Source organism: Anser brachyrhynchus (assembly GCF_964034855.1).
Source record: "Anser brachyrhynchus genome assembly, chromosome: 10".
NCBI classification, from domain to species: Eukaryota; Metazoa; Chordata; class Aves; order Anseriformes; family Anatidae; genus Anser; species Anser brachyrhynchus.
In genome coordinates this window covers 7,426,203-7,447,752 of record NC_137705.1, presented here as the reverse complement: position 1 = coordinate 7,447,752, position 21,550 = coordinate 7,426,203, and the positions used below count along the sequence as shown (strand labels likewise).

The 21,550-nt window shown below is 41.4% G+C and overlaps 1 protein-coding gene across 7 annotated transcripts in view; it reads left to right on the top strand.

Moving 5' to 3' along the window:
• Positions 1 to 21,550, top strand: part of ATXN7 (ataxin 7) — an 83,084-nt gene that overhangs the window by 23,936 nt on the left and 37,598 nt on the right. The window contains exon 1 of one of the 7 annotated variants that reach the window (XM_080605782.1): positions 3 to 11,184. The exons of 5 other annotated variants lie outside the window; for them this stretch is intronic. The gene's annotated coding sequence lies outside the window, so the exon portion shown is untranslated. One more of the 7 variants, XM_080605781.1, reaches the window with a different exon arrangement.

Here is a 21,550-nt window from a genome sequence, read left to right as displayed (position 1 = left end):
GTGCGGGGTGTTCCTGACCCAAAGTGCCCCGAGAAGTTTTCCTGCTCGCAACTCCTGAGCAGGGCACACGCGTGGGGGAGAAAGGAGGCTTCTCGTCACTGCTGGCGCTTCAGTTTGGGGACCTGCGGCCTGGCAACCAGGGACGTGATTGGCGTTGTTATTAAATTAACACCTAACCTAACTCCGAGGTTGAACGTAGGTCGCTTATTGCATTGCGTTTACCGTGTTTTCAGTGGGATTTTCTTTGGCCCTAAGCAGTCCTAAGGAAGTTGCGTGACCAGCGCTGCTAATATCTTCTCTTGAGCCAGCCTATTTTCACTCGGAATATAATCCCTGCCGGTTGCTGGACGCAGGTCTCCCTCCCTGTCATGTCAGTGCGCTGTGTTTATTTGTTACTGCGAAGCGAGAGTGACCTTTCACCTGTGATTAGCAAAAGCACACGAAGGGCCGGGTTCGCTTCAAAAGTAGCACTGCTGCTCGAGCTTGTAACCAAATGATGAATGACACTGGTAAGTTACGGTAACTGTGAGGCAGGGAGTGGAAAAAGCCGCAACAGCCTGACTTTTGATGTACAATTTTCTTTCCTTTTTTTTTTTTTTTCTTTTTCTTTCCAACTTCCTAAAACTTTCACGTTCTTGTTAGTGCAAGTTTGCTTCAGCAGACTTTGTTACTGAGAAGTGCGTGGTGGAATAGGCCTCGCTGCTTTAAATACTAGCTCAGTTACACTCGGGTCACTTATTTGACAGTGTTCGAAATGGAAGAGTGAGTTTGTAAACTTTGTTTACAATCATAGAAGACGGGACTTGCCAGGGACCTTAGGGGACGATCTGATTCAGCACTTCTCTGCTTGTGAGCTACAAGCAGCAAGTGAAAATTAAAGCACACTGGCACAGCCTTCGTAAGATGGGGAGGCAGTGACCTGTGCTGAAGCTGAATCAAAATGTCTACTTATTGTAGAATTTCTAGTGTTGCTAAAACTTAGAAAAAAAAAAAACTGGTTTATAGGACCAGATTCAATGGGCACTGGGCTATAAGAGAGATGCAGTAGAAAGCTACGCTGCGGCGTTCATAGACGCTTGTGCCATTTTGCCATCACTTTTGTGCGTGTATAAGTTCGTGGGTATTTGAAAAGCACTTTATTATTTCATTGACAAGTTCTTATCTAGTATTTCTGTTGGATATTTCATTTATTTTTCTGAATAGGCAAATCACTCATGCTAAAACAACACTTGTAACAATAAGCACGCATTATCCTAGGAAAGATTTTGCTAATAAGGATTTTCAAACATTCTTTCTTATTTCTACCTCATAATATACAAGCATCTAAGGTTTCCAGTTTTTAAAGATTAGCTGGCAGGGTGATGAATAATCTTTTTTCTTTTTTTTTACCTGGAGAGAGATCACGAAACTGTTTTTTTGCATAAGCTGACCACGGAAATACAGCTTCTCTCCACTGCCTCCAACCATGTGAATGACTTGTAGGATTATGGCTTGAAGGAAGTTCATAAAAATAAAAAAAAAAAAGAAACTTGAAGATCTAGAAGTGGAACTTAGTAGCCCTGTCAGACATCCAACAGTCTTTTTGACTGCTATATGACATGTGAATGAGACACCGACTTGGCATACACCTATAGTTGGTCTGCAGGGAGCTCAGCCTACAAATTAGAGCAAAAGATAAAGTTGTGCTAATTAAGTGTGCACTTAAAGAACTAGGGGAGTGGCAAAACGTGCTGGCATGTGTATGCATTGTGTTATCAAATAAGGTTTTGAGAACACTGTAACTGGTTCCTTTTCCCAGGAAGAATTTTGCATTCAAAATTGAGGAACTGACATTTATTAAGTAATTGGGCTGTCTAAACAATGGATCTTAACATGGAAAATGTGAATCAAATTATAAATTTTACCAAATCAATTCAAACTTCAAGATTGTTGTCATACCACACGGTATTTATGTAAGGTTAAATACACAGCTCGTTGTATAGAGAAAGTTCCTTCTCTTCAGATTGGGCGTCGAGTCAGAGGCCCAACTCGACAGAAGGATTTCAAGGTTATTTAGGCTAATTTAACCTTGTATTGCAACTCTTCCAGTTTGCATAAAAGAATTAAATATTCATGGCCTGGAGAGGGAGAGAAGAAGGGAACATGAATTTACAGTCCACTTATTTGAACTGGGTTCAAAACCAAGAGCTGTTTTCTTTATTTAACAATTGTCAACTTCCAGATCAGGCTCCCACTGGCCTGTACCCACTGGGTTATAGCTGTTTCCTTTCCCACATGCTCTTTCTCTAATTTCAGTCTTCTGGTGGGAATTAGCTTCAGCATCAGTCTGCCTGATGGTGAGAGACGTGTTTCAAGCTTTCAGGCAGCAGAGTGTGGATCTCGTGAACGAAGAGCGAGTGTTCTTGTTGCCATAACGCTGTATTAAAAAGAGGGTTAACGTTACCAGCTTATGCTTTAAAGGAAAAGAAGGATGCCTGTTATTCTTTCACAGGAATAAAGGACGTAAATATGTCATTCCAAGAATCATCTGTAAGCTTTGAAGAGAGGCAGGGTTTCAGGCGTTTGTCACTGGAATTTCCTACTTGCTATTCAGGCAGCTCCTCTCTCAGCGTGCTGGTTGTTGCGAAGCCTGATGAGTCCTTAATACCTGTCAGGAACGCCAGTTCCATGGAGGGATCAGGAAACCAAAATTAGTTCAAAGTCTCAAATGTGTTTACTATGTCGAACCCTTCTTGACATACCGAAGCTTACATTGAAGTAACAAGTAGAAATTGGTTTGTCTTCCCAAACGCCCAGTGTTCCTCTTGTACTTCCCCGATCCACTGTTCTTGTGTGCTTTCTCTTCTGCTAATCCATAATGTACAATCTTTCCTGCTGGGCTCCTCCAAGACCTTCACGAAAGTGAGAAACTCACTGGATGCTTTCCCACATGTCGCTTTCTGAGGCAGTAAGAGTCCATGCTGAGCTTTGATGTAGAAATTAGAACCACGGGAATATGGTACAGGCCCAAAGCACTTGGCTCGCTTTTGGTGTGGAAAATCCCCAACAGATGGAAACGAGAAACGGGCATCCTTCAGCATGGGAAAATCTTATTTTAAGGTACCCTCTAGGTCTCACTTTGTCTGCGTACACTGAAAATCTTCTCATGACAAACTGTGCTATCAATGCACGGCCACGTTAGAAGCAATTGTACTGCAGTTATTTTCACAGGTAGCTCATACAACAGAACATAGCTCATCCCATCGCTTAATTGCTTGCTGTTTGTGAACCAGCTAAAGGTGTGACTTCTCTGCCACATGGTTTGCTGCGATGAAGAAACAGTAGCATGTTGGATTATAGTCTGTAAATGCGTTCTAAAACAATGAGGCAGAAAATCTAGTAGTTTTCATTCGTCTTACATTTTAAAATATGACGTGTGTTATACATATGTGGTTCATCTTAGAGATGCAGTAGACGTCAAAAGGAGGCTGATGCATTTGTACCATATGACGCTTTATTTTTTGTGTTACATTCTTAGTGTTAAACTTTCGTACTCTGTTAACAGCAAACATAATAATTTTTCAGGAGATTCTTGCTGACCATCGTTGGATTTGGTTTGCTTTTAAAAACATTTTCTAACCTATTATTGTTGCAAAGATGATCTTTAAATGGAACTGTGGTTGCAGGCGTAGAGTTCCTTCACTGTAACTTTGTCAGGCTCCAACAGAATGAACTTTTGCTTCTTGCAGAATTTGACAGCAGGTTGATTCGTTTCAATCTGTGGATCAGGAGAGCTCGGAGTAGAAATGATGTGGCCTAAACCTGGTCCTTGAACTGGGGCTTAACCCTCCCATGGCCCCCGAGGCTCTCCAAACCAACCAGCAACCCCCCACCCCTCCCAGCAAACTTTCAGTTGCTACCAACGGTCTCGTACGTTATTTTAAAACCCCGCCCTTCAAAAAATAAACCAAAACCCACAAGGCTGTATTAGCAAGGCAGAGAGAGAAAGAACATGTGTGCTCTTAGCAAAGATGTGATCATTACGTTTGCAGTAATACTTATTCATGTGCGCAACCCCTTTGGAGTGGCTGGGGTGAAAGTCTGTCAGATTGGTACAATGACTTATGAAATAATTTAGAAACATAGGTGTAATAAGAAAAGTGCTAAGGAAACTATAGCATCTCAGAATGGAAAATAAAACAGTGGGGAAGAGAGATTGGGTTAGACAATTTAAAGTTATTTGAGCGCATGCGTTTTTGATAACATATCCAGTGCATGCTGAAGTTTTGGGGTGTCTTTACTAGAGCTTAAGCATCTTTTTCTTTCTGTTACATGTACAGACCTATTTCTTAATTTATTTTTTTTTAATTGTGAACCCCTTGGTCCCACCTATATTGAATGCTTCACTGGTACCGTCAGCACAGTTTACAGATAACTGTCAAGAAAGTACAGGAAGAGGAGGAAGGTGACAGCATTTGTAACTTAGGTCATGAGCTGGATTTGATCGATTATCATTGAAAGGCTGTTGCATGATGGCTAAAAAGAACTCTTTGTCACCCTTACAGCATCCTTAAAGCCTGCCAGTGATGTAACGGTTTGTACTCGAGGCTCTGAGATTCCCGAGGAGGTTTGATTGCTCTGTGTGCGCTGCGCGGCAGCTGTGTCAGGTGAAGGGGCTGTGGAGGGAGATGCCGAGGAGACAACTGCGGTAGCGTAGGCTGAGGTTGGTTCAGCGATGATCCCTGATGCGTTAGATAAGCTCAGAGCGCTCACAGGGCAGAATTCATGCTGCCTGTGTGGCCGGGTAGCACGGTACCGCTGTGACAGTTTTTAGACTGTACTTGTCTTAGTAAAGCACGTTCTGAATTTTCTGTGAGAGCACAGGCTGTCAGTTTTTGGTAGGTGGCTGCAGAAGACTTTGTTACCATAGGGATCTATCAGGAGAGCAGGTGGGAACAAATTCTGCTCAGCATCGTGTCACCTGATAGCAGTTGAACTTCTGGCCATGAACAGTTAATATGTCCTGGGGAGGCAGAAGGGGGGGGTTAAGGAGGAGGGCAAAAAAAAAAAAAAGACTCTGTGAACCTCTAGGGCATTCATCAGACAACAGAAGCTTTGGGATTCGATTATATTAATTGTTATTAATGGAAGTTACCAGAGCTGTGGGAGTACTGAGAGCGGTGCGATGAACTCTTGTTCTCCTGGAGCCTGTGCTCAGAAAGGCTGAGCGGTGAAATCCAGGGCTGGGCCAGGAGGGCTCACTAGAAGCATCTTTAGCACATAGACCCAAGGTCTAGAATTTTCCCAGCAGCAGGCTTAATAAATAATTAAAGCATCGGTGAAACTTTTATTCCAATATTAAGTTGTAAATACAAGTGAGAGACAGCATCTTATTTCAAATTTAAATTTGTTTTTATTCAGCCTTGGGAGGTGCTCTACTGAGTTGATTTTTTGTTGTGTTAAATCATGTCAAAGATGCTTAGAGGGCTCTATAGTCCTTGACTGCCTGCAAATACACTGTGAGAATTTTTAATAGACTGAAATAAATATTTCAAGGTAGCAGCACAACGTGCGATGCTTCTTTTTTGGCATTCTGCGTAGCTATGCTCAGGCTGTAATCAGATAAATCTCTTCTTCATTTCATTACATCTTAAATGGCTATTTACATGAAGAATTTTAAGCATTTTTGGACTGATTGTTGTAAAACAATTACAAGGAGACTTTAAAAGTGCATTGAGCTGTTTAAGAAAATTGTAGAGACTTTATGAGAGAGCTTGAAAAACATGGAATTTGAAAGGTTGCTAATTGTGAGAATATCTGCAGTGTCAGGCCCTGGTTTTCTTCCTCCTTGTTATTTTTTTCACTTAAAACCAAGTTCTGTTTACAATATTTAATTATTTCTGGTGCGATGAGTCACATGTTATAAATAGAATATTGTGATGTTAGACTGCAAGTTAGAACTGTGTCATCTCTTATGCTGTAAAGAAACTTTGCAGGTTTTAGATATTACCAGAGTATTAGGCTGTTATTGAAAGGCCTTGGAGACTTTCATTGGAAATGCAGCTCCAAAACTGCCTCAATCCATCTGTTAAATTCCTGCTTCCTCGCATATTTTTTTTAAAGAACCTCTGAAATAGCTGTCTATGCACGTACAGTCAGGAGTTCGCTCTTATCTAACACTTGTTAAGTGGTATTTATGATTAGCTAGGTTATTCCTATGCAGAAGAGTTGATGTCTTGATAATAATGGATTAAGTATTGCTTTTTCCGTAGTATCTGTTCTGTATTTAATGACAAACGCTAAGAGAAGAACAGTGCAAGAAGTATTATACAGAACTATGATTTCCATGTGAGCTGGTAACACAACGCTCTTCTAAGTAGAGCAGGAAAGACAAAAAGGCTTGGTGAAGGGTACTTCTAACTAAATTGGGTTAAGAGGATGCAGATTGCTCTCTCTAAGGTAACTATTTTAAAAGCTATTTCTTCCATTGCAGGGGAGCTAGAAAAGGAAACGCACGCAGTTCTTACACCTCTTCTCACTATGCATAGCCTATGGCTATAACGGCCAAGTGCCAGCTGGGGTTACGTGTGATCTCATCACTTCTTAGACAGGAAAGATTTCAGCTTTCACAGATCATGATAATATTTGATTTGTAATCAAGTATTCTAAATAATATTTAAGATGCTTAAAAATTTTTTTCTCCTCTTTTAATGAAGAAAATCAGCACTGCAGCGTAAATTGCCCATATATATATATGATACTCATCATTATTTCCTAAATATTCTTGGGGTGCATCACAGGGATGAATACTGCTTTGCATTTATACTTTGTTTGTAAGCAGCATTTAAAATCTGCTAAAGGGAATTCAAAGTACAAAGGAGAAGAGTAGCATGAATGTAAAAGCGGTTGTCGTGAAAGGCAAAGATTTGTTGTAATCAGTGTTCCTGTTGCTAGAAAGCCTTCTGCAATCAAAAGTTACCCCTGCTTGTGCAGGCTGTGTGGTGGTGTGAGCTAGGACGGGTGGCACGCTGGCTCTCAAACTGTCTCTTGTTGTAAGTTGGGTAACCCCAGATACTACGAGGTATGACTTCATCACAGTAGCTTGCATGCACAGCTTTCCCAGTCACTTGGATCGCTAGCTTTGCAAACAGTCGCTTTCCTGGTAAATGTACTAAGTTGTTTGGCTCAAGTAGATGAGAAGTAAGTACTCAAATACTCAGTTGTTTGTGTGTAAACGCTGCTGTCAGCCTTTGTGGAATAAGCTGTTCAGTGGTAACCTGTTTTCCCATGAGAAAGATTGTTTATTTACAAGCTCATTCCTGTCCTGATTTCTGCTGTTGATAGCTTCAGCCTAGCTAATAGATAAACTTCACTGGTAATGAGAGGCGAAAGAGATAATTCGTTATGCCTCCTTTCTCTTCTGCTGGGATTATAGCAGTCAGAAAACTTACGCAGTATTCTTGATCTGCTTTTCTCTGGATAAGCAGGACTTTACTTGTACCTTTCATCAGCTACATTTGTAGTGTAATAGAGAAAGCAGCGTTCTCAAATGGCACTCAAAAAAAATGTATACAAAATGATTGAAGTGCTCAAATCCCATAGAGAGCAGCTGTGAGGTTGTAAATCTGTGATGTGCACTTTTTCTTAAATCTAGAGCTCATACGGTTTTATTTGCAGAACGGTTTGTTGGACTATTTGACGTTGGTATGGTTGCCTGAATGTCCTACAGCAGCTTTCGTTAAAATGAAGTTTAGAAGCTCTAATGAGTTAAATTTGAAAAGTAAATAGTAGACTGAATACACAGTAAATGGGATGTTTGTTTTCCTTTACACTCAAATTCCATTATGTTTTGGCCTTCATAAATGCAGTTTTATGTGTGCAGGGTGTTTTTTTTTTTTTCACTGGCTGCATAAACTACATAGTATTTGTTGTCAGTGGGAAAACTGGAGTGCTGCCAGCTTATAAAGTGGTATCTGGGGATGTGAGCTCTTGTCATGAGCCACTGAAGTCAACAAAGGTTTTGCTTGTGACTGGAGCGAGGACGCGGGATCAGGTTATTGGGCTCTGCAGGCAAGACAGTTTGCGATTTTAAGATAGCCACATTCACTAGAACTTTGTGATCAAACAACCAGTAGAGAAATACTTTGCTATGCAAACATTTTAATTGTTACCCCCTAGACGATGTAGCCATCGCTTTGTCAAGGTGCCTATAGCTTGAATGACACCCTCTGGCCTTGGGCTCAGGCTAAAATACAGCACTAAATCTGTACCAGTTTACACCTAGGGTGTGGTTCTGTGATCTGCTTTCTCCCTGCAGTGCTGCATTAAGCAGCCCCTCGGTCTCTGCTGAATGAACCATTTGTGAAATAATGGTCGCATTCCAACTTTGAAGTTGTTTTCCAAAACAAGATGATGGTTGCTTAATGAAAAAAAAAAAAACTTTTCCAGCATGTATTTTGTCTGGTAATCCTAAAATCCATTGGGCCATGCTTAGCTGTGTATCTTTTCAGAGTGAATCTGATCTAAGTTTTCCCTTGACTGCCTACGTGGTTTTATCATATAGTAGATCTTGTATCTTGGTTATCTGTCAGTGTGTTAGAGATGTTATATCAGCGAATAACTAAAGTATAAATCAGGATTAGTTATAATACAGAAGTCTGTTGTTAAAAGTAAACAGCAAGTAAGAATTAGTTTGTATTGTTTAATGGTTAATATTATCTATTTTTTTAGCTAATTACTGAACATAAGTTATTATGTCAGAAAACTAGGTATTAGAAATGAATTTTTTCTCTGACTGAAATTCCCGAGGTAGTTCCCAGTAACTTTGTGAACTGGAGGGACAACATTTGAATCTAGGTTACTCTGCTGAGGAGGGCTTAGTGTCACCTATGTTTGTCTCTTATCAGATGGACGTTGCAAATGATGCCAAAAGGAGAAAGAGACATCATCTATATGGTATAGGTCAATGCGAACCGTACCAAATACACTTCTAAACGAATCTGTACTGGTGTGGGATATCCAGAGGCCTCAAGCTCTGCGAAAACTTGGGTTAACTGGCTTTATTTTTTGTTGGATATGTCAGAGGAGTGAAAATCGTTCCCAATAGTTGGACACTGTTTGTCAGATAATTAAGTCAGCCATGTAAAATCATTTGGAAAACAGCTTTCCAAATAACTCATTTTCCCAGAAAATGTTAAAATTGTCTGTTTCATTCCTCTTCAATTAAGGTTACTCTTGAAATGTATTAAAGCAGTTTAACTTGATTCTTGCAGCTGGAAGGCTTTGTTGGCCTTTGGTTTGTAAGGAATATAATTCTGGTTTTTAGGATGCTCTGCTAGCTAATTTGTTTTTTAAAATGTAGTATCTGTGTTAGAATGTCTATGTTCTGCTCTGCTGTGAGAGATTGTAGTCATCCAGTTCTCCCTGGTACTAAGTGGAAATATTTGAGAGGAAAAGCTAAAACAAACGTCCTGATAGGCAGCATTTACTTCATAAAAATACTTTAAAGGTGAATTTCAGTGGGGAAATTCATTTTCATGTCTGTGTAAGTTGTGCTTATCCAAAGCAACTGTCTAGAAATCGTGCTTGTTAAGAAGCTTCTGTTCCATATTGCAGTTCATAATTTACAAAGAAGTTTTGAGCCAAAGTGAATATATCTGTATCACTTACCCAAGTTAGTGTAATTCATGCTTATGTAACAGATTGTAAATTTTTGGCCTAAATACTCTTTTTCTTGGCTAAATGATTGAAGGGGGACCTTTTGTTACTGAGTGTGATCCAGGACTTGGGGAAATTCATTGCCTGAAGTGCACCTGACGCAGTTTGTGTCAGGTCGGTGGGCTGGCTGGAGCCCTCTCCTGTGCTGGGGCTCCTGCAGGAGCTGCCCCGATAGCCAGCTGCCGTGGTTTGTGGGGTCCGGTCGTTTTAGGGCTGCTGTGCAGTGTGGAGCGGGGACAAGGAGCCCGAAACGTGAAGGCCCCTGTCTGGGAAGTGTCCCTCCGGTTCCCCAGGCTATCAGCTCGTGTCCCGAAATGCAGAGGCCCGGACCACTGTGTTGTTTGCTGGGATCAAACCGGCGAGTCCCTTCAGTCGTTCCTGCGGCCTGAACGTAATGATCTGAAGCGCTGGCTTGATAGCCTTGGAGATAAGAACGCTATTTTTATCCGCCGAGTAGGTAGAGCACGGGAGAAGAGAGCGAAACGTTGAGAGCGGGCTGTCGCTGTGCTCCTCCGAGCCTTGTGCGCGACTGCTGGGGATGAAAAAGGATTTGGGGTGCAGAGCTGCCGTTCTCTGCCACCACGCAGGGATCCTCGGGCACAGCTGTGACCGTGTGCCGGCACCGCGGCCGGGCTCCTCAGCGTGAAGGCGTGACGGTCTGTAACACCCTCAGAGGCTCCCCGTTGTGGAGAATTTTGCACCGCGAGGCAGCGCCAGCCGGGGAGGAACCCCCGGGGGTGTCCGCGCCCCCGTCATGCCCTCGCTGGGCTCCCCGCGGCATCCTTCCCGGGGCGCTCGGCGCGGTGGCTGGGAGCAGGGCGCTGAGAGCGGCTCCCCGAGCGGTGCATTGTGGGCTGGCGCGGGGCAGACAGGCCGGACGGGTTCGGCGGCGGTGGCCCTGGCTTCCTGCCTGCCCCGCTCGGCACCGCTCGGCACCGCCAGCCCGCGGGAGGCTCGCGGCACGCCGGCCCTCCGGGATCCTCCAGGCCTCCTCCAGGCCTCGGTCCCGGAGCTCGCGGGCCGCGGCTGCCCTCCTGCCAAAGGGGATCCGCTTCTGTCGTAAACCGAGCTGGTGCTCTCCCAGAGCCGTTTGCAGCAGTTGTCTGCTTTAGGAAGGTGGCTGCGTTTGTTTTCGAAAGCCGGAGGCTGGTAAACTCTACGCCTTTGAGAGGCTGTCAGAGGAGCCTGTTTACCTTTCAGTTTGCTGTTATCTTTTTAATCTCGTTCACCGTTGTCATCCTGTGTCATCTCGGGGCAGTCGTCGGAGCTCTGAGCTGTTGTACTCTGGGTGTTTTTAGTGCTGGCTCCTTGTGCTCTTTGCCGTGCCTCTTCATTCTGACCCTGCACGTCCTCCGTGTCGCCTCCCCGCGGGCTTGCGGCCAGGCCCGGCTCTGTGACACCGCTGCCCACCGCCCCTGCCCTGGATGGGTCTCCTCTGCCTCCGTCTGCACAGGGATGATTTCTCTGGCTTGCTGCGTGTATAAGCAGGTTTGTTCTTCTTACAGCCTTCTTGACCAGTTCGGGAGGTTTTTTCCCCACAAAAGTAGGATGTTCTGCTTCTTAGCTGGCCTACAGAAGGGAGAAGAGTTCTTTCCTTCATCCCCCTGTGCGCTTGGGTCCGTTGGTGCGTGTCCATATACCTTCCTCCCAAGTGCACCCAGAGGACCTCTAGCTGCAGTGGGGCCGGACGAGAGAAGTAGCCTTAGAAGTGTCTGTCAAAAGTGTGAGTTAAACCAGCCCAACCAAATCAGTGTGTTATATAGTCCGAGTAAATTCTTCTTTCCAATATATCAACTGTGTGAAGTCTTAGGGTTTACCAGTTCCTCAGTTAGACTGTTGAAATGTTCAGTCATCTTTATTTCTCTAGTCATGCAGTGTCTAAGTTTTAAAGTGTCACTACCTGTGTGTTCAAACCTATTAGACCTGGGTTAGCTCTCTTACTTTACCGTAACAACAAAAACATTGTTTTATTTTCCACTTTATCTTTTAATCCTATTAAGTACCACAGTACTGTTGTGGGTTTCTTTGGCTATAGGACATTTATATGCCTGTTGCTGTGCAACTTGCATAATTATTTTTTTACATCGTATCAAATTAACTGTTAGGAAATGTGTAAAGCAAAGGAAGTAAATTTTAATGGAAAAACTAAAAGTGCTTGCCAAGTTGAGGGGGATGCAGAAACGTAAGGTGGTATTCCAAAAACGACAGGCATCAGCTTCCTTATAGCTGTATGAAACAAGATTGAAACACGTCCATTTTTGAAGTGGATGTTCGAGTGTATGGAGAATGGGAGTGGCAGGGGTGGGGTAGGTTTAGGTAACTAGATTGCCTATAGATTGCCTAATAAAAGAAAATACTGAAACAGAATTCAGTTGACAGGTCATTTGTATTTTCTTTTTTTTTTTTTTTGGTATATGCTGATGTGCTGCCTCAGGTATCAAGTGCATGATGCAAAATGCATGCGCAGCATTCCCTGCAGAAAGGCGCCGTGTCTCTGCAGAGTTGAGGAGCGGTGCCCTGCTGCTGTCACAGAGGAGCTGGGCTGAGGTCAGCAGGGAAGAGAGCAGAACAGGTTCATAGGCGAGCGCGGTGCATGCACTGTGTGGGAGGGAAAGCAACGTCTTACCTGATTGTTTTGTTTATAATATGGAGACTGCAGTGATGCCGTCGTGCACAGGATGCATAACTGTCTCTAGTTCTTATTTTTGTTGGTTCGAAAGACTTCATATTTTTAAAGGTTATGTTGACTTTGGTGTTTCTGATGCCACTTCTCGTGTTTACATTCTTTTTAAATATTATGGTATGTTTCATTGTTATTTTCTTGTAGTTGTCTTCACATTGTATTTGTCCAGGTCTCAGTTAGTAAGAAAATGTATAAATCTATAAGGGAATGGTTGTTACTGCTCTGCTTCCTCAGTTGCTGAGTGCCAGGATCTGGCCAGCACCTAATGGCATTGCTGTGGTGTGATGTGGGCAGTTAGTTACACAGGGAAAGATTGCAAGAACTTCTGTTGAGCCACACATGCCAATTTTTTTTCTTCAAAAGCACGTCTAGATAAGAGCTGGGAGAGGGTGAGGAACTTGGAACGCACTCACGACTTGCAGTCATAATGCATCAAAATACTGCTGCTGTAATGAGCAGTTTTATGTAAACCGTAAGTTTAGATTTAAATAAAACAAACTTCCTTTTTCCTTCTACAAAAGTACAGCTGCTGCTAAGTTCACAGAGGGCTGCATATAAAAGAGGATTAAAAAAACTGTTGATGTTTAAACAGTTAAAACGGTAGCATCCTTTGAGGTATATGAAAAGAAATCATTTAGAATATTCACTGGATGATATAGTTAATTTTAACTGAGGCTAGGGTTGTGACTAATTACTTGGTCAGAATTTTTTTTTCCCCGTGTAAAAGATCCTGTTCTTCTGCATAGTAAGTGAAGTGTGACCCCTGATATTAGTATTACTGGGTAAACCTCTTTTTTTTTCTCCCTTAATTCCAATTTTTATATCACAAATGCTAAATTAAACTCAATGTTGAGAGTTCCTTAAGTTATTTAAGGATTAGATATGTAACTATTTATTTATTTTTGCCACAGAAACACAAATAATAATTTTTTGGCTTCCCTAAAATTGCACGATGAGATCATGTCACCTAAAAATAATGTATGACTTTAAATGAAGATTTGTTATATGGAGAGTGATGACAAATTATATGTTCAGCATTTATGTAATATTATACAAATTGGCTGGAGAAGTTTAAAATATCCTCCACTCTGAAAACTAATTAATGAGTAAATGGAATAGTTTTTGCAGATGACTGACTTCATTCAAATTGCTGATGAAAACCTAATTTAACAATACAATATGTACAGAGAGACTTTTTTATCTGCTGAAAAGCTTTAAATATGGTACTTGTATTTCACCGTGAAATTTATAAATCGGTCTTTCTAAAGACAATCTGCTGGAAACGTGCTCACTGAAATTTTTTATTATTCTGTAGGATCAGCTTTGAAAAACAGTTTAATAGTTCTGAAGTTTCGAATGAACAATTTAAAAATACGTTGTGTGTTAGATTTTTAAAAGATTAATTGCACGTAGCTGAACTCGCATACAAAGAATTTAACTCAATACTTGGATGTCTGCTTTAGTGTGTTTTATATATAATTACAGGAACATTCAAATCTTGGCAGCCTAAAATTAGAACCCCCAGCTGCACACTAGGCTGCAGGTGCCTGCGTGCATGACACACTTCTCGCTGGTGATTGCTGCTCTGGTTTTTACCAGTGGGCTTGCTGTAGGAATATCCCAAGACCATTAAATCTTGGGGGAGGTAACAATTGTCAGTGTTGCGTTCTGCAAGGGAGAAAAGGCTATGGGAAGAGTTGCAGCGGTCATGTGTTTGTAACCTCGCAGAAGGGCTGCTGTTTGGATTTGCTGCTCGGTTATGCGAGGAGGAGTTTTGCTGCCCGCAGGATGCTGGAGGGGAAGGTGGAGGGGGTGGTCCAGGGGATGCACTATGGCTGAGTACGTGGAAAACGCGAGCGGTCGAAGGTAGGTCATCCTTTACCCTTTCAAGTCTCGTGGTGCAAAATTCTGCCTTAAATCTGGGGAAGCAAAATAAAAAAATCATACACTAATTGATCCTTGCAGAATTGTAGCTTGTATTCCTTTGGAAAACTAGGCTCTCTTGTGCTCAAAAAGGAGGCTGGAGAGAAAGGACTGTGCTTTTAGAAATAAAGGACTGCAATACTAGTAAAGATCTACGACTGATCAAATCTCGTAATGCCACTACTGCGCATGGTTAAACTAGGTTCTGTTTTTTTTCTCTCCAAGTGAAAGTCACTTCTCTGAGCCAAAACTTTGAGGTTTGGGTATTCTTAGGACTTTAATAAAAGCATATGCAATTGCTACATTTGCCAAAGTGGAAAATGCAATGAAAACATTTAATCAAGACTTCAGCTGTTCCCTCCTTCATCCTATCAGTCAGCAACTGCATGGTGAAACAAAGTTCACACACTTGTGCTCAGAGCCCAGGAAGAGCTGTGCCTTTCAAATGTCTCCTCGCTTTGAAAGCTGTGTGTGCAAAAAAAAATGTAAGCTACTTAAGGATGTACAGAGCGGAGTTGGCAACGAATTTCAAAGTTGGTAACCTTGCAGAAAATACTTTGGTAGCACCACTTCCCTTTGAGCCTAAATGAAACAGCTTAGGTTTCTTCTGGCTTTTCGCTTTGGCAGTGTGGAGGCTGGGAACGTCCATTTGTTTTGCTGTATTTTGTATTAAAAGGTTCTTTTTTATCAGAGGCAACATGAGAGTAAGTTGTGCAGGCTAGGGTTTTTTGATTTTGTTTTAGACTGTTTCTATATGTAAATGGGATAGTTTTATGTTTAGCTTGTTTGATTATGCATTTATTCTTTGCAAACACAAATTTGTTGTGCCTGCACGTATGGTTCATAAAATGTTCTCTGTTAATATGTATGTGTACGTTACTTGGAGCTCTGCACACACACCCTCAAATATGCATACTTTACTGGTATCTCTTATTTTGATTTAAACCTTGCATAATTGGTCACCAAGCACTCTGAATATTATGCAATTTTATTTATTTTGATTATGATATCTCCTTAGGAATACTCTTTCTTATTATTATCATCATCTAGCGCAGTACCCAGTTAAAACTACTTTGCCAGTAGTTTAATTTCATTTTAACATTGATAAGTATACAAAAACAGATGTGTGTTCGTGAATGATAAGTAGTTGGGTCTGTTTCTGGAAAACGGTTTGGAAAAAATATTGGTTAGAAAATAATATTGTGGTTGCAGAAAGTTAAATGTGTTCATGAAAGGTACATTTTGAGATGCTAACTTAGATAATACGTGGTTGGGTGTTTTTTTTGTTGTTTTTTTAACATTCATATGAATTAAATTGAGGGGGCTATGTGAAGTGATGGAGCTTTAGTTAAGACAACTTACCGTGCGGTTGCAGTTTTTGTGTGGACGAGGCATAGCCCGGGGACAGATCTGCTGTAGCGCTGTTGGAGCAGAAAGCTCAGTGCCCCAGGTTTACATCTGAGATCCTCCTCGCACCTGAAAATTGCCTCTTATTGGCAACTGACGTCAGCAACCGATCGCGCTGACTCCTGTTGTGCAGATCTCCTGGCAGAATTGTGGCTTTTTGGACTTAGTGTAAGCCGTTAGTCTGATTTTTTAACCAAGCTCAGCCTTGTTTGAAATCTGCCCTTGTGCGGCGCGGTCCGTTTCACGTGATCCTAAATGCCGTGGTAGTCGCCTTCCTTCTCCCTCCTCATGCCTCTTTCCCCAAATCACAAGCTTTAAAAATTGTCGCTTGGGAGCTTTTGTTTGCTTTCAGATATGAAATTGATATTCATGTTCTCCGCAACTGGAAAGGGTAACACAATAGAAATGTTTTATTGCTTTAACAGGATGAGACTGTAGCTGGGGCAAGTGTCCTAAGCAAATTACGGGAGGTGACACCCCAACTTTTTTCCTTCAGGTTGTCAGCTAGTTTTAAGGTACTGCACCTGTGTCTGAATTGCCCTGCCAAAAGTTATTTTAGTATTATTTTTTCCTCCCCTTTTTGACATTCTTTCAGACATAAGTGATAGATTGTGTTATCTTAAGTTCTAATAAAAGCATGCCTTTAGAGAAAGAGATCTACCGTTTAAGTCCAGTTAAAAATTATGTTTGTACACATTGTTTTACCTTAGCTTGTTCAAGACTAATTCTGTTCTAACAAGAGGAGAAAACACGAGTGTGGAGTAAATGTATTCAAATAATGTATACAAAAGCTATCCTGAACTTAAAAGTTTTGGTCCATGAAGTAAGTAATTCAAACAATTCAGATTTGGCAACGTTTCAGAATAATGGGATATATTTGCAATTTCTGGACGTTGTAGCTCCAAAACAATTCCCTGATATCTTATTGGAAAGCATAGTGGATTGGTGAAAGCTGGGACGTTTACTCAAAGTGGATTTGGATCAGGCCCCAGTAAAAAGAAAAATAAATTCTGTGGCAGGGGAGTTGTAAAGATAATGGGGAGTTAAAGCTGTTTTGAGTGTAAAGTTAGTAATCTAGCACATTGCATTTTAATGGGGTTGCATCTGATAGTAACCGGAGTTGATGAAAACACTCTGGAAGTGTAACCGGGTTGGGGCTGTGCTTAAGGCACGTTACGCTGTGCTGTGGAGGTCTCCGTAGTCAAAACATGTTACTGTCCACGTTGGGCATCGGCATGTGAAATGTTCCTTGTCAAGCATTACTGCTCTGGGAGCAGTACATGTGTGTTTGTGGTAAATCAGACACAGACTTTGAAAAAACAGTTCTCCTAAGCAGATGTTTGTGCTGGGAATGGATAGGGAAGAACTGAGCATTAGCAGCGGTCTGTCTGGAAAACATTTATGCAGTACTTTTATGTATTCTTGCCACTTTTTTTTTTTCCATCAAGCTTTCTGTTCTTTTACCATAACTCCGAGAGTTTATCTTTGCCCTTTCGTTTCTCTCCTCAGCAGCTTTTGCTTTCTATTCCTGTGTTTCACTTTTCACTCTCCTTGTTTTCTCAGTTGTGGTGAGCAGACTTCTGCAAAATAGGAAACCTGCCTTCTGGTCCCTGAAAATAGCCAGGATTTGGGCTCCTTTGGCTGCCTTTCTGTAGAGGTTGCTGGTTTGGAGAAGATTTTAACCTCACCTTTTTGTGATGTTTTATCCATGGTAGTCCTAGAACAGATGTTGTCTTACTATTTGCTAGGATAGGTGCATTGCACAATGGTCCCAATCGAAAAAGGGACAAGATTTGTAGGAAATGGGGTAAATTTGGGGGGGTTAAAAAAAATAAAAATAAAAAATTACGCAGTGGAGCTGTGTTAGTCACTGAATTCCCTGATTCTAGTGACTCAATAAATGCAAACTGTCGCCCTGTTATCGAACTGCGTGTTTTCAGTCTGTTTTATTTGTTCTGTTGTCTGTGACGTTAAGTAGTAGAACTGGGAGTACACACACAGGTACTTTTAGTGACGACGAGCATCTGTAGTGTTACGATCCTGAAGGAGAATGCTGAAAACCCGGTGAAATTACTCGCTGCCTCGTGTGCTTCCACGTGCCGTGGCGGAGGAGAAGATGACAGCTCAGTTTATGAAAGTCTTTCAGAGTAGATATGCTGAGCTCCTTGTTACTTGACGTAGGGTATGATAGGTTGTCTGTTATTATTGTTTTTCCATTTTTATCAGAAAACATGCTGACTTGGCCTTTTCTGTATAAAAAGCGTTTCCCTTACTACGTAGTCAGCAAATAAAGCAGTTAAGATACCTCAGAAGTATCTATGGCACGTGCTTGTACTAGTCTTGGGGAAGAGTACAGGAATATATCATTTAAATATATCTCTTTTCAAAACACTGTAGTTGAGTTACATTTAAATGAATTCTGGAGGTTGTAGTGTTCAGAGGTCTAATACTACGGGGGTAAATGAAGTCATTTTTCTTTACGGTGCTAATAGAATTAATGCAAGCAGCAGCTCCTATAACACTGTTTGCGTGTTGACACCATATAAATACCATGTTTATGAAAAATAAATTGAAAGGCTGAGGTCTTGCTTTAAGTTTCTCGTTTGACCTTGAAAAACATTCCCAGATGGAGAGAGTTAAATGAGGCCAGCTCTGAAAGAGGAACATATGAATCATGGTTGCTAGGCTCTTCCATCAGAGGCACGGGCTTTACATTTACAGCCAAGTATTTCAAAAAGTAATCTTTCAACTCGGAGGAACAGAGCATCTGAAATGATACTGGTGAAATACTATAAACTTCATTAGACTTTTAAAATAGCGAATTTGCATGTCATTAAGTGAAATAGGTATAAAGTATTAGACAGGAGAATATCAGCTGCAAGACTTCTGAATTTGTACGAGGGGTGGGTTGTGGGGGGAGCAGAAACATTGAGCATCCATCTCCAAGTTTTGTTAAACTCTGCTGTATATCTCTAATAGTTGCACGGAATATCTTTTGTCATTCTCCTAGCATCTCCACGTCGGTGTTCGCCGCACTGGAGCGCAGAAACAGACATAAGACTTCCCTGAACCCCGCTCTTGCTCTGCTTGACTAGAGTGAAGTGAGGCACATCAAAAGCGTGGGAGTTTACGTGCCTAAGACAGGCTCGGTTGGGCAATGTGGATTCGGGTCGCAGCTCTTTTCCAGTCATCTTAGCCGGTCTTGACTGGATGGCAATCTTTAGAGTGTCAAACCAATTGTTAAACTAATCTTCGGATCTCCGGGAGGTGTTCGTGCTCCTTGTTGCCCGCTTGCCCTTCGGACTGTCCGTGTGCATCCGTGCAGTGCTCAGCATCGGCAGGTGCCACCCTTACTTGGAGCCCTACAGGTTACTGTAACAAAAGGATTTTCTGGCGTCTATCTTAAATAAATGCTTTGATAATAAAAAGCTATAGTTTATTTTACCAGGTAGGAGAAAACAAGGGATTTGCGTTGCCTTTCGGTACTCCCTCGCTGGCTGCATTAAATGATGCTCAGTTGTGGGTGGTCGTGGCGCACTGGGGGGAGGAAGGTCTTCGAAACTGGCTCGCGTGGTCTGGCTGCAGCCTTGTGCCTGACTTCCTTTGGAATCACAGTTGTGATTTTGTGTGTGCAGCAAATCCTTTTTTCTGTGTCAACTGGTTTTACTCTTAGAATTTGATCTTACCTCTTATGAGTTTGTGTATTTAAGTGTTCTGGCACTGGTTTCTAGCGCTTGGAGCTTTGATTTTAAAATTCTGAAGAAGTGCTTCTTGGCATAGGGGAGCGCTTCTAAGTGATTCAGATTTCTTGAGATCCTGAAACTGAAACGGGAAAACACTTTTGTTTACACCAATGTCTGCTAGTTTGCTTCACTTGTAGTGTAAAATTACAGCTCTGTATTTCCAGCAAATATTCATAAGAGGGTGCTTGAATAGAGAGAGCGTGACTAATGCCAAGGAGGGCTTTGTCTTGCAAGATGCACTGAAGTAGGAAATCCTTTTCTTGGGTTAGAGGTTTTATTCCCCCCACCTTGCCTTCTGTACGAGCTGGTGTAGAGGCCATGAGTTCGGTGTTGTCTGAAAAGGCTTGGTTAGGGGAACAGGTTACAGGGCGTGCATTTACAGTTCGTTAGGTATTATACAGTAGTAGCCTGTCTGTGTGCTATTACCAATGTAAATAGCAGGCAGTGTACACTGTTATTGTCCCATTCATCACGGTGTATTAGGAGTCAAATGGAAGTGACTGTGGACTATTTGTGGAAACTTTCAGGCAGGCGTGCCCAAAGAACTCCTGAATGGAGTATTAACCAAGGACAGTTACATTTTTACATATATATTTTCCTTAACCAGCTTAATGTTAAATCACAGGAAGTAGAGATTGAAAAACAGAAGTTTACTGTTCCTATCTCATTTTCTCCTGGGGTCTGTTCACGGGGTTTTGCCTAGCTGGCAGTAAGATAGGTGTGCCTGAGGTCTTGAACCATTTCTCTGCAAAAATATCGTACAAATGAAAAAACAATGCAAGTCTGGGTACTCAGCGAAGTGCAAATCAGTTCATAATTTTTTTAACGTAACCACAATTGCTTAAGAAGTGCCTGTGATTTAGATAAGCATAGCTGTGATCTGTCACAGCCACTTAAGACATCCACGGTCATTGTATTTGGGCCCAAATGCGAAATCTGGTTGCAGCTGTTATTACAGGTATGGTATTTGATTTTAATATAGTGCTAATAAGGTTTTTGGAAAACCTGGGAGACCTCTTTATTTTTTTAAAGAAAAGTAATTACTTTTTTTTTTTTTGGAGGAAAACGCTTATCACAAAGGGAGCCCTTAGTTCTGGGAGCTGTTCGGTGTGGATGCATTCTTTTGTCTGCGAGAAACAAAGTGGAGTCCGGGGGGCTCTGCAGGGATGACAGCGTTGCGCTGCCGTTGTTTACCTTGGGTTATGTCACATTCGTTCTTAAAACACAGCCCACTCCAGTTATTGAACAATTGCTCTTCCATTTGTGAACAAACATATTTTTCTAATCAAATGTAGCATGTCGCTAAAAATGCGCATAAGCAAATTAATGACTTTAAAACAGAACTCTGGGGTCACTTCTAGCACAGAGGTACATAAATTTAACTTTCTTAATTTCTAACTTACTGTTAACTTATAAACTGATTACTGAGTGTTCTTAGAAGAAAATAAGTTTTCTTATATTGGTCTTAATCAATTGAATAGTGCTGTAGATCCCTTAGCCATGCTCTTTGGCAATAATGAATTTATACACTGTTATGTGTGCAGTTTCCTTTTTTTTGTCTTCTAGTGAATAATATTTAGTTGTATTAATGCAATAGACCTTTAAGTTTTATAGTAAATGTTGTATATAATGCCTCAGTAGTCTATGAATGCAGTTTTAAATGTTAAACTGTACTCTTAACAAACTGTATTCTTAAAAGCAACATTGCAGAAACTTTTTTTTATTAGTAAAAGTCTGCAAGTATGTGTGTTATCTCCAAAATCCACACATGCTCTGACATACTGTTATCTCTCTCTATTTCTCTCTCATATAGCTGTTACACAGATCTCTGGCAGCAGATGGCTGGACTATAATGCACTGTTAAACAAATAAAACCATTAGGCATGTAATACTGCCTGGTAAATGACTGTTCATCTAAAATGGTTAAAAAAAATTAAATAGAAAATAAACTTCATTTTAGAACTCATTTAATGAAATTGGAATAAAATCCAAACCTGTTTTAGCATCCATAAAACATCCCCTCTTATTTTGTGTCTGTCATTTGAAGTCAGTCTTTTATTCTGTTCTTACATCTGGTATAAAATAATAAGTCCTAAAT